Genomic DNA, 19,738 nt, shown 5'->3' with positions numbered 1-19,738 from the left:
CTACTGCCATTCCATCACATCTCCCATGTAATGTTCATGCTGATTGAGAAAGTATCAGTAGACAATTACAAATAGAAATAGAATGTCAGAATAACAGTGACGATTTTTATTCTCTAGCCTCTCTGGTACTGGAATAAAATAAAAAAGGAGATTATACAAAAATTCAGTTTCAAAATAACAGTTGATCTCTTATTTGATCTGAAAAATGAATCTGTTGTTTTCAGAGATATGATCTTTATCACATACATATATATAGACTGCAGTCCAGCGCTATAGAAATCACTAGATCAGGCCGTACTGTTGTCAGACATAATGCAAACACGTGCTGATTAGAACATTGCCTTTTCTTTTTCAGCCAATCTATATTATATACAGCTACACTGTCACTGTAGAAAAGCTTTACCTGTTAGCTCTGTGTCACACACTCAGGTATAGGTGGTGCAACCCAAGGGTCAGAGCAGAATCGGGGGGCAGAACCAGTGGCGTGGTCAGGAGACAAGCCAATGGTCAGAGCCGGGAGTGAAAACAGAACCAAAGGGCAGAGCAGGAGGGAGACAAGCCAGTGGTCAGAGCCAAGAATTAGGAATCAGGAGTTCAGAGGTGGGCAGGGACTAGGGCTGGAGTGGTCCAGGCAAAGGCTGGATAGGCAGCAGCTCTGACACAGCTGCAAGCATAGACTACATTGAGTAGCTATTGTGCTGCTATTGCTGCATGGTTGAAATGGTGATCTGTTGGCTCTTCTGACCAACCAGGGAGCATAATCCCTGACTGGTGAGGGTGAGGGTTTATTGGGCCGAGCCAAACTCATTGGGTTGCTAGGCAACCAAACCCAGAGGCAGCTGAGTTCCTGACACAGAGCATATGGACCTTGTTTCAGCAAAGCATTTAACTTCAATGGGCTTTAATGATGTGCTCAGAGTTAAGCATGTGCTTAAATGCTTAGCTGAATTGGATCTCACTCTTTACATTTGATCTTGCTCGGCAGATTGCTGACGGGTCAGATGATGCAGAAAATATTTTGGCTTAAAATACATTCCTAAAAGTACTTTCACTTGTAGCAATTGTATTTCCCTGGGGAAATCTGGTCAGTGCAAAAGGGAGGGAAATGCTATGCATGACTCTTGAAATGGAAAATGCTCCATGAGATAGCAAATTGGACTGGAGATGTCCACAAGACAATCCCTCCATTATGATATGACCCACACTGTTAAAAACTTTGAGAACCTGCCATCTGGGAAACTGTTGGCTTCCTTCAGGAGATTTAATAATCTCTCTGTCCCTTTCCTTTTTCTCACTGATTCTTCCTGAAAATCTATCCACCTGAGTTAAAAGCAGGAGAGGTAGAGGCCTGGAGATGTTTGAGGCTGGATTTTTTTCAGATGCCACATTGCTTGGCACACTGCATCCTTTAGTTCCAGACCTAGTAGAAAGTGATAACAACCAAATAAACTGTCAGCAGCTACATTGAAAGGAAAAAAAGAGCCCAGTGTTCCTTCTTTCAGGCATGCAGAGAACTAGCACTGCATGTAGCTATCACAAATACCTGGAAAATACTGTGCTTGCTGCCAGAATGTTGCTGAGGTTTTTCTTAATGGCTACATTCTGAATGGACTAGTTGTTAGGCTCCTTGTGCACCACGGGAATGAGGTGTATTTTATGTAGGACTGGCATTCTTTATTTATTTTCATGTATTCCAGCATTCTTTATAAGGGACAGAGCCAGCACCCTTGGTTATTCAGAGCCTTTCTACTGTTCCCCTCATACACAAATCAAGGCATCCCACTGAAGAGATGAGGAACTTTTGTTATCGACATACGTGTTTCACAGCATGATTCAAATTAAGTTCTTTGTGTCAATGTAACAGTTACAGTAGACAAAAAAAGGGTAGCGATTAACACTCCAAGTAAAAGGAAAGAGCTTGCAGCATAGTAAGATGCAAGCCGAACATGTCAGCATTGACTTTGGAGTTCAGAATAGATAAAGTGACATGGACTTTCAGAAGACAGTATCGCTGCTGGATCTAAATATCAGTGATTCCAAGACATTCCTTCTCCTGCTGAAAAACCTTCCACCTCCTAACACCCAAGCTGGAGAACCACACAATGCAATCTGTGCTCTGGGCAATAGAATCCAAACAGCCACGTTTGACAAAATATATTTTTTTTTAATATTAAATCTAAAGAGGTTAAAAGAAGCTGTACAATCCAGTTGGGAAGTGAGCACCATATGCGGCAGACCTGAATTTCAGAGGCGTTGCAGAGCACCCACAACTCCAGCTGAAGTCAATGGGAACCACAGTCACTCAGCACTGGTGGAAATATCTATGTGGAAAGTAAATCTTTTTGAGTTAAGGTAAATCTCCCGCAGCTTTTGTTTCCCCCTTACACATCCCTAAATAATAGAATGGATTGCATTTGCCTAACCATTTGTGCCACAATAGAGTACAAAGTAGTTGTAGAGAGTGTCTCTGCTTGCAAACTGGTGGACATGAGTTACATGTTGGTGGAGATAAATATTGTCAAGCCTGGAATACAGTGGGAAAAGCTGCAGCTCTGCTGAGCAGGGGACCAAGCTGCAGTTAGCTCATGCAGGGAGGGGTTGCCACTCTCTGATGCATCATGCCCTCTGCAGTGCCCCTTCCCTATGGAATACAAAGGGGAACTGGGCATATTGGAACATGACACTGTCCTGGCCAGTGCAGACCCTCTAAGCCAGCCCTTGCATGAAGGGGAACCTCAGTCCATATGCTGGAAGCAGAAACTCCAGGCTAACTGCCTGCTCCATCCCACAGCCTGCTCCTTTTGAGCCTACTTTACTTAGTGAAAGGTTCATGTATTAAGGCTTTAGGATGTTTTTCAGGATTTGACCCAAATAGACTACCCATTTGTGATTAAAATTCTCAAAAGTGGCCTCTGATTTTGGGTGACCAACTTGAGATACAGTGGCTCTGCCCGTTTTGCTCCTGGGGGAAATATTGGGGGCGCTGCCCCGAAGTCTCCTGTACACCAGGCTACAGTAGTTGGTAGCCCTTATGGTGGCTGTAGAAGTGTGTGTCAAGGTCTGTGGTTGTTAGTCTTTACTCCTTCCTATACCCCTGCACAGCTGCATGAGGCAACGCCAGAAGGTAGCCCTAACTTATTCTTGAGGGCATTGTGGCAGAAGTGAGGTATCTACAAGAGTCTCATCAGTGAGGAAATCTTCAACGGGATAAATCACACAAGTAAATACTCATTGTGAGTTAGTGTTGAGAGTCAGACTTTAAATAATTACATTAAAGTCCAAGCTAACTCCCTCCTCCACGTTTCTCAGCATGTTCTGCCTTCTCCATGTCTGTTACTTAGACTGTAAATCCTTTGAGACAGCACTGTCTCCATTTGTGTGTCTTGTACAGTGCTAAGCTTGCTGTCAGCATTTAAATCATAAAACAATCTATAATTACTCCTGCCGTACTGCCATATTCCTTAGCAGATATGGATTTAATCACAGTGAACACTATTCTTCACAGCCAGTAGGCCAACCGATGACTGTATTTAATAGATTTGGAACTGTTATGGATCTATAATCTCAGAGACACAAATAATTACATTTTATATTTATGAACTACCTTTGGTCTCAGAGCACATTATAAATTATTTCATGGTGAATGGCTAGTCTCCACATAGTTAAACCTTCTCTTTAAGCCTGATGATCTTCACAATGAACCCAGAGAGTTAAAGGATTAAAAAAAGTATCTATTTTTCATTACACTGCTTTTACAGAAGGATTTTGATATACAAAGCCACTATTTGACCCTTACTTGGAAAACAATCTTTTGAGTTCTAATAGTATTTCCCAGAAATAATCCTGTATTTATGCCCCAATTTGACTATTAACTTAAGTCTGGTCAGAAAATGGGCTTTTTTTCCCATGGAAAAGTTCAATGATAATGAAAAACCACCAAGTAAGCAGAAAAGTTCAGATTTTTGGCAATAACTACAAAAACATTTTTTTTTTAAATTTGAATGTGCTACTGTGGTGCCTCACGGAAGCTGTAGTTCAGGTGCCCATGCTCATGTTCTCCTCTATAGCTTGGGGTCCCTGTCAGACTACCAGTCCCATGATGGGCCATGGACTCCCCTCATGTTGAGGAGAGGCAGTTGCAACACGGGAGTCCTTGGCCATGGTGCATCAAGGGCGAGGAGGTTTGGTGGAGGACTCCAGCCCATAAAGGAGAATGAGGACATGAGGAAACCAAGCTGCAACTCCCATGAGGCACTGTGGAAGGAGATCTGAATAGAAATAGTTCAGTTTTCTGGCATTTGTTTTTTTGATTAAAAATAGTTTTCTGCCAAAAGCAGACACTTTTCACAAAAAACTTTAGTTTAACTGAAAACTCAATTTTCAATTGAAAAACAGTTTGGATGGAAATTTTTCAATGATCTCTATAGTCATGTTACACACGTACTAAAGTGCTTTGCTGGATCAGAGCCTCGGCTTTGCATGTTACAGAACTTATACATCTGTTCCCAGCAAAACCATATCTTTTAAAAAGTTTGCTCATTATTTTTAATATTAAAGCAACTGGCTAACAAGACATCCACGGTTCTGTACATGTATTGATGCTCTTTACGGGATGTATGATGCTGTGATGTGGCAACTGAGGTCACTTGAGTGCACTAAATCGGATTTTTCTAGCCCTGTTCTGCTTGAAAGAAATTTTAAAGTGAAAAGGATTTGGCACTCAGAGTTCCATGGTTTGGAACTGCATCCAAAATCAGAGGCTTAAAGTTCATACAGTTTTTTTCTGAATAAGGAAAAAAACTAACCCAAAACAACCCATCAAAGAAACTTAAAAAAAAAAGATACTGCCAAAAACACATTGAAAGAGCTAGGCATGCAGGGGAAAGCTGTTCCTTGTGAACATGTAAACGCATCTCATTCAGAATATGTTGCTTTATCCACACAATGTGACCTAGTCTGTCAGATAAAGAGAACCAGTCAAACAGAGAGGATGTGGTTGCTGTTTCAGAACTTGAAAAACAAAATCAATACGGTTAGGGTTCCCAGCTCCCAAAAAATTAAAAACAGTGTTCTCTTTAGCTTCTTAAGCTCCATCCAAGGAAAACAGAATTTTGAAGGATACTTCAGCTTAGCCTACATTGACAATTGGCAGAGCTGATTTGGGGAGGGAAGGAATTGGGGGCAGGGCTGGCTTTAGGCCAATTCCCCCGAATCGGGCTCCGCACCTAAGAAGGCCCCCATCCCCGTGTCTAAGAGGGCTCCGCACCTAAGAGGGCCCTGCACCCTAAGGAAGAGTGCCTAACTTTTTAATTTTTACTCACCCAGCAGCAGTCCGGGTCTTCGGCGACATTTCGGCGGCGGGTCCTTCAGTGCCTGGAAGACCTGGAGCGAGTGAAGGACCTGCCACCGCCATGCTGCCGAAGGCCCGGACCATCGCTGGGCATTCAAATCGGGCCCCGCAGTTCCTAAAGCCGGCCCTGATTGGGGGAAAGTAAAATAACTTTATGCCCTTCTGTTCTCACCACCAGAATGAATGAACTTATGCATTTGAGTGTCCAGCAGTGGAGCCCAAGTCTGGAAGTGGGTCTCTACACCATTTTTTGAGTATCTTAATCAGTATAAATTACAACATTCTCCTTTTCCCTACCTGATCCAAGCATTCACTTTATTCTTTGGCAAGCATATAACATACAGACTCAGAGCTCTTCTTTCCCCCCTGATTCCTTCAGGATCATTCTGTGACATTAGCATGCACAGCCTAAACTGGGGGAGACGAGGTGACACAAATCCCCATCTCCTTGTTTAAGAAAGAATCAGTTTGTTCTATACAGTGTAAATGTACCATTCAAGCTCTGGGGGCTTGACCATGGCTAATAATAGTCTTTCAAACTCACCACAGTGTCACCTTTTAATTTGGTGTCCTCTGTGTCAGTTATGCATGGTAATATCTGAGTCAGCTTGGCCTTTCATCAGCCAAGGTTTAACCCCCAATGTGCTCTATAGACACCACCCCATGAACTGGGGAAATTGTATGAATCTCTCTGCTCTTTGAGGAGTTACCTGCTTGGAGTTGTGAGACTAGAACCCCTCCACCCCATTTCTGAGTCCCAGAAACACTCTCCACCATCATACAACCATGGAAACCCTGATGGGGAAACTGACACCAACCAGTGAAACCAGTAAAATTATAGAATCATAGAATATCAGGGTTGGAAGGGACCTCAGGAGGTCATCTAGTCCAACCCCTTGCTCAAAGTAGGACCAATCCCCAACTAAATCATCCCAGCCAGGGCTTTGTCAAGCCTGACCTTAAAAACCTTTAAGGAAGGAGATTCCACCACCTCCCTAGGTAACCCATTCAAGTGCTTCACCACCCTCCTAGTGAAAAAGTTTTTCCTAATATCCAACCTAAACCTCCCCCACTGCAACTTGAGACCATTACTCCTTGTTCTGTCATCTGCTACCATCTCTTTGGAACCTCCTTTCAGGTAGTTGAAAGCAGCTATCAAATCCCCCCTCGTTCTTCTCTTCTGCAGACTAAACAATCCCAGTTCCCTCAGCCTCGCCTCATAAGTCAAAACTCACAGTCCCCAAGTCTATGCACCATCAAGCTGGTTCTAAATTTCCTCTCCTCTAATCTAAAAGCTTTTCATTAGGAGGATGAAAATAAATCCTGGTGAGCCTGAGTTTTGTGATGTCATTCTAGCATGGACCAGCAAACAAGATACTCTGGAGTTTGAGGACAATAGTCATCAATCACAGCAGTAGAACCTGCACTCAGAGTTTACACTGAGTGTACAGTATATTAGATTCAAAAATCAGTGTCAGCCTGGAAAACCGAAACCTCCCATGCTTTCACTCTCTCACTTGGTTTTCTATAAACTTTAATTTTCACCATTGGAAATGGGCATGGCAGAGTTGTCTGAACAGCTTTAAATTATATTGAATTTTCAGAATTAAAGCAGTGACTCTATATTCCAGCTTGTGATTCCCATCCCAAAAACAAATATAAGCCCTGCTCCACTAGGTGCAGCATTAGCCTATGTTCAGGAGTGGGTCCTATTGGGTGTCTTCACTGCAGAATTAACTCTCACTCAGGTGTTGCCCCTAGCCTGTCTCCTGTCCACACACAAAACTCTTTCATCTGAGTTTAGTGATGCTTTAAATCCAGCCAACTGGCACAGCTGGGGGAATAGCCTAGAGATCAGGTGCAGCTTTCATTTGGGCTGGTAATCCTCTCACTTTGCCTGAGGACACAGGTTAAATCTCTGGAGTGATAGTCCTTCAGTGCTTTCCCACAATTCCTCCCGTGTGCCCAGAAGGACAGACGAGTTCTCCCACAATTCACTAGGAAAGAATCATAGAGTGGCTCAGCTTACTGCAGCACAAAGAACATGGGGCATGCCCCCAGGAGTCCTAGCAACACACCGGGATGAGTGCAGCACCAGTGAGGAGACAGTGATTTGTGTAGGGCTTTACAGTGTGGCCGCTCATGCCTGGACTAGGCTAACCTGGGTGCCCAGATCTGGGTGCTGATCGCCTGGGTTAACTCTGCAGTGAAGACAGACCCTCGGTCAGGATGAGTTTGTCGTTATATGTGGTGTTGTCTGTTCACTTGTGCGTGGATGTAAACAATGGATGTTCACCCTGCTACTGAGAACAATGTCAGGGTACTGTGTAGCTTACACAAACGCTCTATGAAGTCAATGGACAGATCACATATATAGCGAGGGTAAGTATATACTTTTTTCTAAACATAGATCTAGATAGACACACACAAATGTATCTGTGTATTCAGAGGCGGCTCTAGGTATTTTGCCGCCCCAAGCACGGCAGGCAGGCTGCCTTCGGCGGCTTGCCTGTGGGAGGTCCCCGGTCCCGCGGATTCGGCGGCAGCCTGTGGGAGGTCCGCCGAAACCACGGGACCAGCGGACCCTCCGCAGGCACGCCGCCGAAGGCAACCTGCCTGCCGCCCTTGCGGTGACCGGCAGAGCGCCCTCCGTGGCTTGCCACCCCAGGCACGCACTTGGCGTGCTGGTGCCTGGAGCCGCCCCTGTGTGTATTATGTATTATGATTTGCAACTGTTGGAATAGTTCCTGTTACTGAAAGGGCCAAACTTAATTACAAAACTGAAACAAATCACATTCCCAGAACAAAAGGTGGGGTGCAAAAACACTTAAATGACATCCAAGTTCTTTCATTATACCGTATATAAATCACTTGTTAGAAAGAGAGGGCCAGATTCTCAGCTGGTGTAGATGGGCTCCCCATTTTGATAGAGGATTCACATCAGTAAAAGCCAGTAGTGCTACACTGATTTGCACCAGCTGAGGATCTGGCACTACGTATTTTCATTCTATTCACAAAGAGGATTTTCAAACTTTAATTATAGAGTGATGTTAATCTCTACAGACACACATGCACCCATGTAATTCGATATAGAGACAGTGGGGAGGACATTGGCCTGGGCCTCAGGAGACCTGGGTTTTATTCCACTAAACTCCTGGGTGATCTTGGTTAAATCACTTCCCTTCTGTGTCTCTCTTTTGCCTCCCATCCTTTGTCTGTCTTCTCTGTTTAGACTGTAAGTCCACACCGGGGGGGACTATCTCTCACTATGTGTTTGTACAGTGGGACCCCTGTCAGTGGTGGGGCCTCTAGATGCTATTATAATACAAATAACAAATAATAACACAGGAAGGGGGATTAGATGCCATAGAGGAGTATGAGTCATCATTTGGCTCGCACACGCTTTTAGGTAAACTGCAAAGTTTGTGTAAACATGAGAAAATGTTTTTTAAAAATCCTGTCAAGCCCAGTGTCTTGCTCCAGTGATAGCAAAATGTGTAACTCGAGATTGTTGTTTTAACGCTGTGCAGTCTTTTCAGATGTTGTTTTTGTTTGCTTGCAATGAACAGGACTTTGTTGGCTCGTTGCTGAACTCACACATAAAGTCTTTCATCAGTGCAGGCTTTGGTAATAGGCCCCTGGATATCAGTAACATTGACACATTCCATACAATATCCCCCTCAATGATTTGCAGTGCTCCTACAACTCAGTCCTATTAATGTATGAGTGACTCTTTTCATTACTTTGCCATAGATCAAGTGTTGGCCTCTAATTTTGACAGATGATTCAAATACATCTGGTTCTCTTAGCTTGAGTCCATTCAGCTCCTCCAGCTTGCGCTAAATGATGTTGTTTGCCAGAGAAGAATAAACTGTTTCGGAGGGCAGCACAAAAGGCACTTTGATGGCTGAGCTGCAGTCCCAGCCGAGAGGTAAAATGGCTGCCATTGAGAGAGGGATGTCAATGAAAAAAATCTATTTGGGTGAATTTTACAAATTACTCCCTGGAACTGCTTATGTTTTGCTAAGTAGCAGACAACCTGTAAACATTTCATAGGTTAAGATGACTTTGAGAGATTCATTTTCAAAATACAGCGGAAGACTTCCCTACTGTTGCAAGACTAGTATTGACTGAGATTCTCCATGCCGTTATGTGAAGAAGACAAATGCACTGGAAATCCTCAGCGAGAGGTCACTAGTATAATTTTTCAGGGTTGTTTACACATGGATCTCATCATATATTATTGGTTTGGTATGGTTTGTCAATATTATTTTATGCCCAAGAATTTCAACCCACGTGAAGAGAAATGAATGCAAAGGAGAACATTGTAGCTAATATATTTTTACATACTGATCACTGCCAGGAACATTGTAATTTATTTTTAGACTATGTATTGTCAACTTTATTCTTGATTGATTTAGGACCAGGTTCTGCCACGTTTGCACTGACTAGAACCTTACTCCATAAATAACACCACTGATTTCAATAGGATTACTCATGGGAGTAAAGTACTAATCTGCTATGAGTGGTAGCACATGATCTTTAGTTAATTTTAAAATATTGAATGGCCTCAGCTTGGCTTTCCCTCTCCCTCCCTCCAAATGCTAGCTAATATTAATATTATTTATTGTTTCTGGTGGCACCCACAGTGTGCTAGGTGCTGTACAAAGATAGAGGAAGGCACAGTCTCTGAGTCCCAGGAGCTGAAAGACACAGTGTAGGGAAAGGTGCACAATATAAAAGGAAAGGGACCAAAGTGAGGATCAGGCAAATCTTAACAACACTTCGATGATTTGAAAATACAAAGTCTTTTAATTAGGTTTGTATGCTCTCCCAGATTGCCTTGCATTTTTGTATCTTCAGCCTTGCAATTATTAATGTTTCAAGGTACTAATAAGACTCCATCGCTGTATTATTGGTGTACCTCAGACACACAAGTGAATGGATCTTTACTACTCCCTGTGGGCTAAAGAAGTGTAATCATCCCCACTTTATAGGAGAAGAACAGAGGATAAGAAAAAATGAATAATTATGGTGACGATCCTGCAGCCAAGCTCTGTGCAAGCAAGCCTGGGTGCTCTGTTGGAGTCAGTAGAGCTCCAAGGAGGGGTGTGCTCACACTGAGCTCATTGCATGACTGATAGGCTCTCAGATATCAAGGTGACAGTCAGAATAAAAGAGTCTGAATAGAACAGATCAGGGTACAGTGAGTCTTCAAGAGGGATTTGAAAGCTGAGAAGGTGGTGCCCCCTTTATATACCATGATTTTATATACATTGTATGTATATACATGTGTGTATACCTATACCTATCTTGTTATAAAGGATGCACTCACCTACAAGTGAAACCTTATAGAAACATGAAAGGACAGGAGAATCCTGTCCTTTAGAAACCTGGGGAATTGGGATCCATCATCTAGTTGGCAACACCTGAAGTGAAATCCTGCCCCTGTCGCCCACTGAAATCAATGGGAGTTTTATGACTGATTTTAATGAGGCCAGGTTTTCACCCTGGACCCTAAAAATCTATTCAATTGATCTAATGCTTCACAAATAATAGGAACTGTTAAACTAACTTCTTAAGATTTTTCAGAAAAAACACCATCTCAAGTATTTTGGTTTACAGACATGCAGAGGAAAAGTGTAATTAGTGCATGGTTGTCCATGGTGTCACAGCCCACAGCTGTTCTGCATTTCATGGATACCTGGGACTTCACAAGTGACCGTAGCTGGTGATAGGACTTAGGTCCTTCTCTTCCCAAGACACATTCTCTACCACAGGAGCTAAAGGAAAATCTCCTAGTTGTACTTGTCTTGTCATCATGATGTACCATTTAGGTGAGAGCAGCCATAGTTAGAATAGATAGTTGGAGGATAGGTCCATCAGTTGGAGGACGTGTCTATCAATGGCTGTTAGCCAAGATGTTCAGGGATGCAACATCATGCTCCTGTTTTCCCTAAACCTCCAACTGCCAGAAGCTGAGACTAGACAACAGGGGATGGAACACTTGATGATTACCTGTTCTGTTCATTCCTTCTGAAGCATCTGCCATTGGCTGCTGTTGGAAGACAGGAAACTGGACCATTGGTCTGACCCAGTATGGCCGTTCTTATGTTCTTATTTATGTTAGCTGGGATTAAAAAACAATAATAAGTAAAATACTTGTGTTTCAGGGCATAAATCAGTCACCATGGGTATGTCTACCCCAGAGCTGGAAGGTGTAAATGCCAGCTCAAGGAGACATACCTGTGCTACCTCTGAATGAGCTGGCATGTTAAAAATGGAGTTTAGCTGCGGTGGCACAAGCATCAGAAGGAGCTAGTTACCTTGAATACAATCCCATCTGAGTTCATAGGTATGTAGTCAGGACAGCTACGCTGTCCCACTGCTTATGCCACCACAGCTACACTTCTATTTTTCACTTCTGATGTTAGCTCAATCAGTTCCAGGGAAGACATCCCCTTTTTGACTAGGAAGAAACTTCCTCTCAGAGCAAATTATTCCATAAACATGCTCCAGGGGGTGTCTTGCACTATTCTTTGAATCCTCCGGTATAGGCCACTGTCCGAGATGGGATAGTGGACTAGCCAGATCACTGCTCTGATGGACTGTTACAATCCCTATTCAAAAGCAATATATGTATTGTGAACCAACCTCCCAGTTAATTTTATAGTCATAAACACAGGTGAGAGTCTGACTTTCTGTATCATTAGCAGGCAGTGGTACTCATATATGTGTGAGCACACATGCACACGCACACACCTGTTCACCATCACGATTACATGCCTATTCCTGAAATGCTGCTTTCCAAGCAGAAGGCTTTGGTGACAGCTTCTGTCCTGAAGTCACTGTTGCAAGTGGTTCTGTATTTTCCTGAGTCTGCTGCAAACCCCAGCAGCTTTTCAGAGGAACACCAGCACGGCTCACAAACAACCTCACAGGGTTACATCTGCTGCAATCTCATGACCTTGCAGTGCTAGTAATGAGAACACCATTGGGAAAGAGGAGATTCTTATCTCCAGCTGCCCATTGGGACACAAGTGTTAGCTCTGAGATAACTGACCGTAAAACTGTGACATTTTTATGCCTAAAAATATCTACATTAGGACATCTATGAAGGAATTTTACATTTATGAATATTAATTTATCTGTGTAGTTGGACTCCTGGTAACAAAGGGATTTGGCTTTACAGGCAGAGGAATACAAGAAATAATTATTTTTAAAACATTCCTGAACTAGTTTCCCCGCCCCATTCCATATGTAATATATACAGAACACATGCTGGTGTGGTGTGACATAAAAAGCTTTGTCAGCTCTTGTCCGGGATGATCTGACTACCTCAGCTGGCTTCCACAGTTGTGAATAGTGCTCCCATCACAATAAAACCTGTATCTGACTCAACACAGGCCTATATTCTCATTAGATATAATCATAATAACTAGCTCCTATCTAGCATTTCCATTAGTAGATCTCAAAGTGCATTACAAAAGAGCTTAGTATCACTATCTCCTTATACAGACAGGGAAACTGATGCACGGGCAAGTGAAGTGACTTGCTCAGGGTCCCTCAGCAATCCAGTGGCAGCAGTGAGATGAGAACCCAGGTCTCCTGAGCCCTGCAACAGGGCTGTATCCAACAGGCAACATTGCCTCCAACTCCTCATAACGCCAGTACTACTATAACCCCATTTTGCTACTATTCTCCATTCCTTTCCTGCATAATCATCCATGTCACAGATCCACAGACTACAAATCTAATCTATTTAGATTGTAAATTATTTGATGCTGGGACCTTGGGCCTGATTGTTCTCTCAGGCCAGGTCTACACTAGAGACTTCGTTCTGCCAGCATAGCTGTATTGATCAGGAGTGTGATGAGGTGTGATCCGTGTCATAGAATCATAGATTATTATGGTTGGAAGGGACCTCAAGAGATCATCTAGTCCAACCCCCTGCTCAAAGCAGGACCAATCCCCAAATGGCCCCCTCAAGGACTGACCTCACAACCCTGGGTTTAGCAGGCCAATGCTCAAACCATTGAGCTATCCCTCTCCCTATGTCTGATATAGCTGTGCCAGCACAAGACCCTACCTAGTATAGATGTAATTATACTGGCAAAATTGTGCTTCACTTGGGGAGTTGGGAGGAATAAGCTATACCATTAAAAGTGCAGTTTCGCTGGTATAGCTACAGTCACACTAGTATTGCTTTGCAAGTATAGTATATCAGTATAACTGTACCAGCAAAGTGTTCTTAGCCTCAGTTACACAGCTCCCAATTCCTACTGCCCCTATGTAACTGAGTTCAGAATTAGGCCCATTATCTTTCTACTTGTCTGTGAAGTGTCTAACCCATATTGCACACCAGTGACAGATTTTCAAAAGCACACAGCACCCATAGTTGGAGCCAGAGTGTTGGAAAAACTCCACTCCCATTTAAGCTTCTGAATGAAGTGACTAGATTGTCTCACCAAGCTGGGGAAAATAAGAGCTGGTGTGTGATGGTTTTGGTTTTGAAAATCTTCCCCTATATAAATAGTAATCAATGAAAGACATTATACTGGATGAGTTTGCAAATATTTAAGGTTTCAAAACATTAATTTTCTTAATTAAATAGTGATGATTGTGCAACATTGGTCTGACCTGAAGGTTAATGCAAAAATCCCTGTCTTTGGTAGGAATTTAATGCCTCACAAATTCCCTGGGATAAGTGAAATTTCCCTCATTTCTCATATATTTCAAAGCTGAACTGTCTGTCTTTAAACTTTTCTGATAGCTTCACTTGTCACTTCAGTGTGCCCCAAGATAAATCTATTGATAACCAGATTTGTAACCTTTTTTAATAACCCAAAACATGTGTGACATAGAATGATTTCTTCATGGCTTTGATTACATGTTCTCTTGTTCAAAGGATTATTGTTTTTATTGTCACCTATTGAGAAATGCAGTTATGATCATTAACAGTGAGTACACATTTTAAGATATTAGATAACTGTACTAGCAGCATTCAGAGTCACTGGTGCAGAGAAAAGAAACAAAAGGAGCAGTCTCTCAATGGGGTGTCATTGGCACATAACATAAGAAATTGCAGGCACCAATATTCTATCCATCCAGTCTCCCATACCTGAAGTGTTTTGCTTGTGTTCAAGTCTCTCTTTCTGCTTTTGCACCAATGTTCTTAATTCCCTTTCTGTATACATGTTAGGGGGTGTAGCCAATGGTAAGATATAAGTATTGATTAAGGCTGTAACAGAAGGCATACAGGCCTCAGGGCTGTGACATATTTAGCTTAGCCAAACATTTCAAGGCCTATTGACATGAGCAGCTAACTGATAAGTGGCCCTCTGTCATATTACAGTGAAGAAGTTTGCAATTTGCTGATGTTTAGGAAATGTAATACCACAATGTAACGGTTAATACAGCAAGATGCTGTTAATGACGCTTACTAAAATTTTGGGGAATTCTTAAGAAATGTGTGTAAGCAGAAATCTAAATAGCAAGTTGCTATTAGCATCTAGGTCAATTAACTGTTATAAGAGGAACCAATAGGTTAGCCTATGAGACGAAGTGTGCCCCAAGATTAATGGGGTATTGAAGTATGGAAAAGGAAAGGGGTTGAGAACCTTATACATAGATATGCACCCCACTGGGCACCAGCGTTACTCATTATCAAAGGTGTCACCCAGCTAGCATGCTGTGGGAAACGCCACACTGATGACTACTCGCTGATCATCTTACCTAGTCCAGGGTTCCTCACAAAGGATCAATGAGTAATGACGGTGCTGACATCTTGTATTGGCTCCATGTCCTTCGTTATAGTGCAGTGAACGTCTGATTGTTTTGCTGGCTAATAGGAGTATTGATGGAGGAACGTGTGATTAGCTTGAGTTGTTTCTCTTGTTTCTCGTGTGCCCATCGTTGAGTCTCTCATTCTGATAACAATTCTGAAGCTGTAGCGAAGAGGAGGCCGAACCCACTCAAACACCACACGGCAAATTACTTAGATTAGAAATCAAATCTAAATCAATTGTAACAGATAATTAAGGCCACAGGGGATAGATACTCTGGCAATCGGTGCTCCAGAGAAACCTCAGATGTATCAGATAGAAATCTCCCTATTAGTCTGATTAGCTTCTTCAGTGGGTTGGGAAATCTTTTCAAGGTTGTGACTTTCCCCCATCTTTCAAAACCCCTGGCTTATATGAGCCTACCTTAGGTGTGCATAGTCCTGAGTTCAAATTCCAAAGAAGCCCTTTATAGGGTATGTCTACATGGCAATTAGAGAGCTGGGGGTGGCCCATGACAACAGATTTGGGCTCGTGGGCCTTGGGCTAATGGGCTGTTTAACTCTGATGTTGACGTGTGGGCTCAGTCTGAAGCCCTAGCTCTGGTTTCCCGGAGGTCCCAGAACTCAGGCTACAGCCTGAGCCCCAACTTCTTCACTTCAATTAAATAGCCCCTCAGTCTGAGCCTTGTGAGCCTGAGTCAGCTGGCACAGGCCAGCTGCAGGTGTCTAATTGCAGTGTCGACATATCCATAGAGGCCAGGAATAGTGCCGTGCCTCTACAGAGAGACTTGGGAGACCAAATCCCTGCTTTGCCACAGGTTTTCTTTATGGCCTTGGGTAAGTCACTTAGTCTTTCTATGTCTCAGTTCCCCATCTGTAAAACAGGAATAATAGCACTTCTCTACCTCACAGGGGTTTTGAGAGGATAAATACATTAAAGACTGTGAAGTGCTCAGATACTACAGTCATGGGGGCCATAAAAGCACCCAGAGAGAGATTGCCCAATTGTCCCATCCTGGAACTACTCAACTCACACCGTAGCATAAGGGGTGTGCTAGGGGCAGGAGGGATGTCTGAGCCAAGGATGCAGCACACTGAACTACAGAGATCATGGGCAGTGCTGGAGCCCACTGGGCAGCCCAGAGAGGCTGCTGTAACTTAGGCAGGCCCTCGGGATTCTCTACATTAAACTCTCCAGCCCTGAGCAGCCAAGGAGTGGGAGAGTGCAAAGGGGGTGTAAAGGCACTGTAGCCTCATCTACCTGGGCTGCAAGTTCTACAGCCCAGAATCATACCCATTACATTTTCCTAGGGAAAACCCCTTCCTTAGCATTGGCCCAGTCCTGTGGGTGGGGTTTCCAAGAACGCTCAGTCTTAACCTCAGAGTCAGAAGACCTAGTGGACAGAGCATTGATCTGTCACCTGGGTTCAATTCCCAGCTCAGAAACAGACTTTCTGTGGCAAATGACTAAATCACCATGTGCCTGCGGGTGAATGGGGATATTTCCCTGCCTGACCAGGGTGTTATGAGGGGAGGAGGTCAGATACTATAGTGATGAGGGGCCCACACATATCTAGTTAGATAGTGGTGGCCTAACTCTGCTCCCACTGAAGTCATGGGAATTTTACCATTGGCTTCGGTGGGAGCTGTGATAGGCTAAATCAAGGGTGTGGGAACAATTTGTATAGTGGGGGCTCTGAGAGCAGGGCCAGCTCCAGACCCCAACGCGCCAAGCATGCGCTTGGGGTGGCGTCCCGCGGGAGGGCGGCAGGCGGTTCCAGTGGACCTCCCGCAGACGTGCCTGCGGAGGGTCCGCTGGTCCCGCGGCTCTGGTGGAGCATCTGCAGGCATGCCTGCGGGAGGTCCACCAGAGCTGCGGGATCAGCGGACCCTCCACAGGCACGTCTGCAGGAGATCCACCGGAGCTGCGGGACCGGCGACCGCTAGAGCGCCCCCCGCGGTGTGCCGCCCTGCTTGGGGCGGCGGAAATCCTAGAGCCGCCCCTGTCTGAGAGTCATTGAACCAAACTGTAACCCCTGTTTATGATGGACCCCACTTCAAGCCAGCAGCACCCCTAGTTCCAGCACCTAGGGGCTGATTCTGAGTACTTTGGGAAATCCCAGTGTTCTCCAGTTCTGCAGCTACAGAGAATCAATCCCATGCAACAGAGCTGTGCAGCAGACTCACTGCTGACCAGTTTAGCTTCGGTGTGTCAAGTTAGGCACCCCAAAATGGGGGCACTCAAAATTAGAAGCTGCTTTTAAACATTTGGACCTTAATCTTATTAGTCACTCTTCTATAAATTCACTCCAGTTTTTCTGCATCACTTTGCATTTGCAGAGCCCAGAACTGCGTACTAGAATGCACCACAAGTTTGATACCACGGTGCTGTATAGAAATCTGAGCCAGTGCTGGATAATTACAGCCTTGGTTCAACCACTAAATGGTGTTCTGTGGAGTCAGAGACTGTCATCCCAAAAAACATCGAGGTTTTGCCAGAAGGGGAAAATGTTAGGAACATAAACAATATTGAAAAAAACAAGGCAAGATCTGGAGGAGATATTTTCCCAATAGACACCCTATAATTTGCTGTGAATGCGGTAATTTAGCCAAAATAATATTATTGCATGTGCTTCCAACAGATTTCTATTTAGCTCATTGGAGTGCACGGATCTTGGGACTGGTAATGTAATATTGAACCTTTCATCTTGTGTTCACTGGTCCAAATCCAGACCAGATCAGTATTGAATTAGAGTTGTTTCCATATGATGGCTATTTGATGGCATCTATGAAATAAACTGGTGTATTATGCCCAAATTCTTGGTGGGAATGTGTTCACATCCACGAACGCCACACTAATTGGTAGTCTCAACAAACTTAAAATTGTCTAAAACCCATAGGCAGCTCTGAAAATCTTAGTCAGTATATACTGAACTCCATCTATACATTGCAGGGGCATATTTAGTGGCTGGCGCACTGCTGGAGATACAGAAGTTCCCTGGTCAAGTGGGAAACAAAGACAACATATCTACTTGAAGATATTTAACTGGTGGCAGCGGTTTTGCTTCAGCTAGAGATCAGCTTAAAGTAAATTCCACAGAACAAAAATACATAATAATGGGAAACATAAGAACATAAAAAAGGCCGTACCGGGTCAGACCAAAGGTCCATCCAGCCCAGTATCTGTCTACCGACAGTGGCCAATGCCAGGTGCCCCCGAGGGAGTGAACCTAACAGGCAATGATCAAGTGATCTCTCTCCTGCCATCCATCTCCATCCTCTGACGAACAGAGGCTAGGGACACCATTCTTACCCATCCTGGCTAATAGCCATTTATGGACTTAGCCACCATGAATTTATCCAGTCCCCTTTTAAACATTGTTATAGTTCTAGCCTTCACAACCTCCTCAGGTAAGGAATTCCACAAGTTGACTGTGCGCTGAGTGAAGAAGAACTTCCTTTTATTTGTTTTAAACCTGCTGCCTATTAATTTCATTTGGTGACCCCAATACAATATTTTCTCATCTATGTAATATCTTCATAGATTGTAGATGTTATTGCCATGTGTGTGTGTAATCCATATACACTTGCAATAGTTAGATAATGACCCCTATCTCCAGGTTCATATATTAACTGCATTCTTACTGTTCCATCGTGTTGCACATCCCAAATCAGTAACTTTAGAGACAACAAAATGGAATGCAACATAATGGCAACCTGTGGAACGTACAGCCAGAGAACATCCCTAGGTTGGTACTGTGGCTGGATTATTTTTTTAAAGGCCTGAATTATTTTATGGCCACAAATAAAATATATCTAGGGGCTTTGCTAAATAAAATACAGGCAATGAAAACCTGGGCCAAATTGCTATTTGCGCTACATCTTGTGCAGTCTTTTACACCAGTGCAAAGGGGGCATTAATGGCTATTGTTTTGATGTAGTAGCATTTTACATCCACTTTACACTGGTGTAAATGAATATAGAAGGTGCAGCACAATGGAGAATCTGGCCCCTTATGTTTCAGGGGTTATCCTGATCAGCTGTAAGGGTAAAGTTTTTCTCTCCTATGTGTAGGAACTGAATCATAGGTATGGTCTAGTATGGTTGTCTGAGCAGCAAACTCAGACAGGAAGTCTCAGTTCTCCCCCAGCTTCTTCCAGTGATTTGCATGTGACCTCAAGCAAGTCACTTCACCTGCTTGTGCAGCAGTTTACCCATCTGTAAAATGGGGGCATAGTATTTTTCCACATTTGAAATATTTCAGAATTCCATACAATGATCTGATCAATCCCTGAAAATAAAAAGTGGGAGTGAGTCCTGTACTTGGGTTGAGAAAGTAGCCACCTATGTATCTATTTGTATGGCCCCCAGCACTGGAGTATCTGAGAGCCTTCTAGATGTATAAAATGAGAAATAAAAATCACCTATAAGCTGGCAAAGATTAGGTCTAACTCTACTCTCACTTCCACAACTTTTTTCTTGTAACCCCATTTAACTCCAGTGACTTACTCCACAGTGAGAGAAGAATCAGACCCAAACAACTCTGCCCTCTCTGTACGTCAACAATGTTATCTGAATTCTTCTTGTCTTTATTTGCATGACCA

General features: G+C 43.5%; 1 long non-coding RNA gene across 2 annotated transcripts in view; it reads left to right on the top strand.

The window, feature by feature from the left end:
• Window positions 1–19,738, top strand: part of LOC120406794 — an 84,693-nt gene that overhangs the window by 49,668 nt on the left and 15,287 nt on the right. Inside the window, exons 2-3 of one of the 2 annotated variants that reach the window (XR_005599589.1) lie at window positions 2,183–2,352; window positions 3,103–3,249. This is a non-coding gene — a long non-coding RNA (uncharacterized LOC120406794). Of the gene's footprint in view, window positions 1–2,182; window positions 2,353–3,102; window positions 3,250–19,738 lie in introns of those variants that run through there. The other variant, XR_005599588.1, reaches the window with a different exon arrangement.

The sequence above is a fragment of the Mauremys reevesii genome, linkage group 5, assembly GCF_016161935.1.
Source record: "Mauremys reevesii isolate NIE-2019 linkage group 5, ASM1616193v1, whole genome shotgun sequence".
Classification (NCBI taxonomy): domain Eukaryota; kingdom Metazoa; phylum Chordata; order Testudines; family Geoemydidae; genus Mauremys; species Mauremys reevesii.
This window is presented reverse-complemented; position numbering and strand designations above follow the sequence as displayed.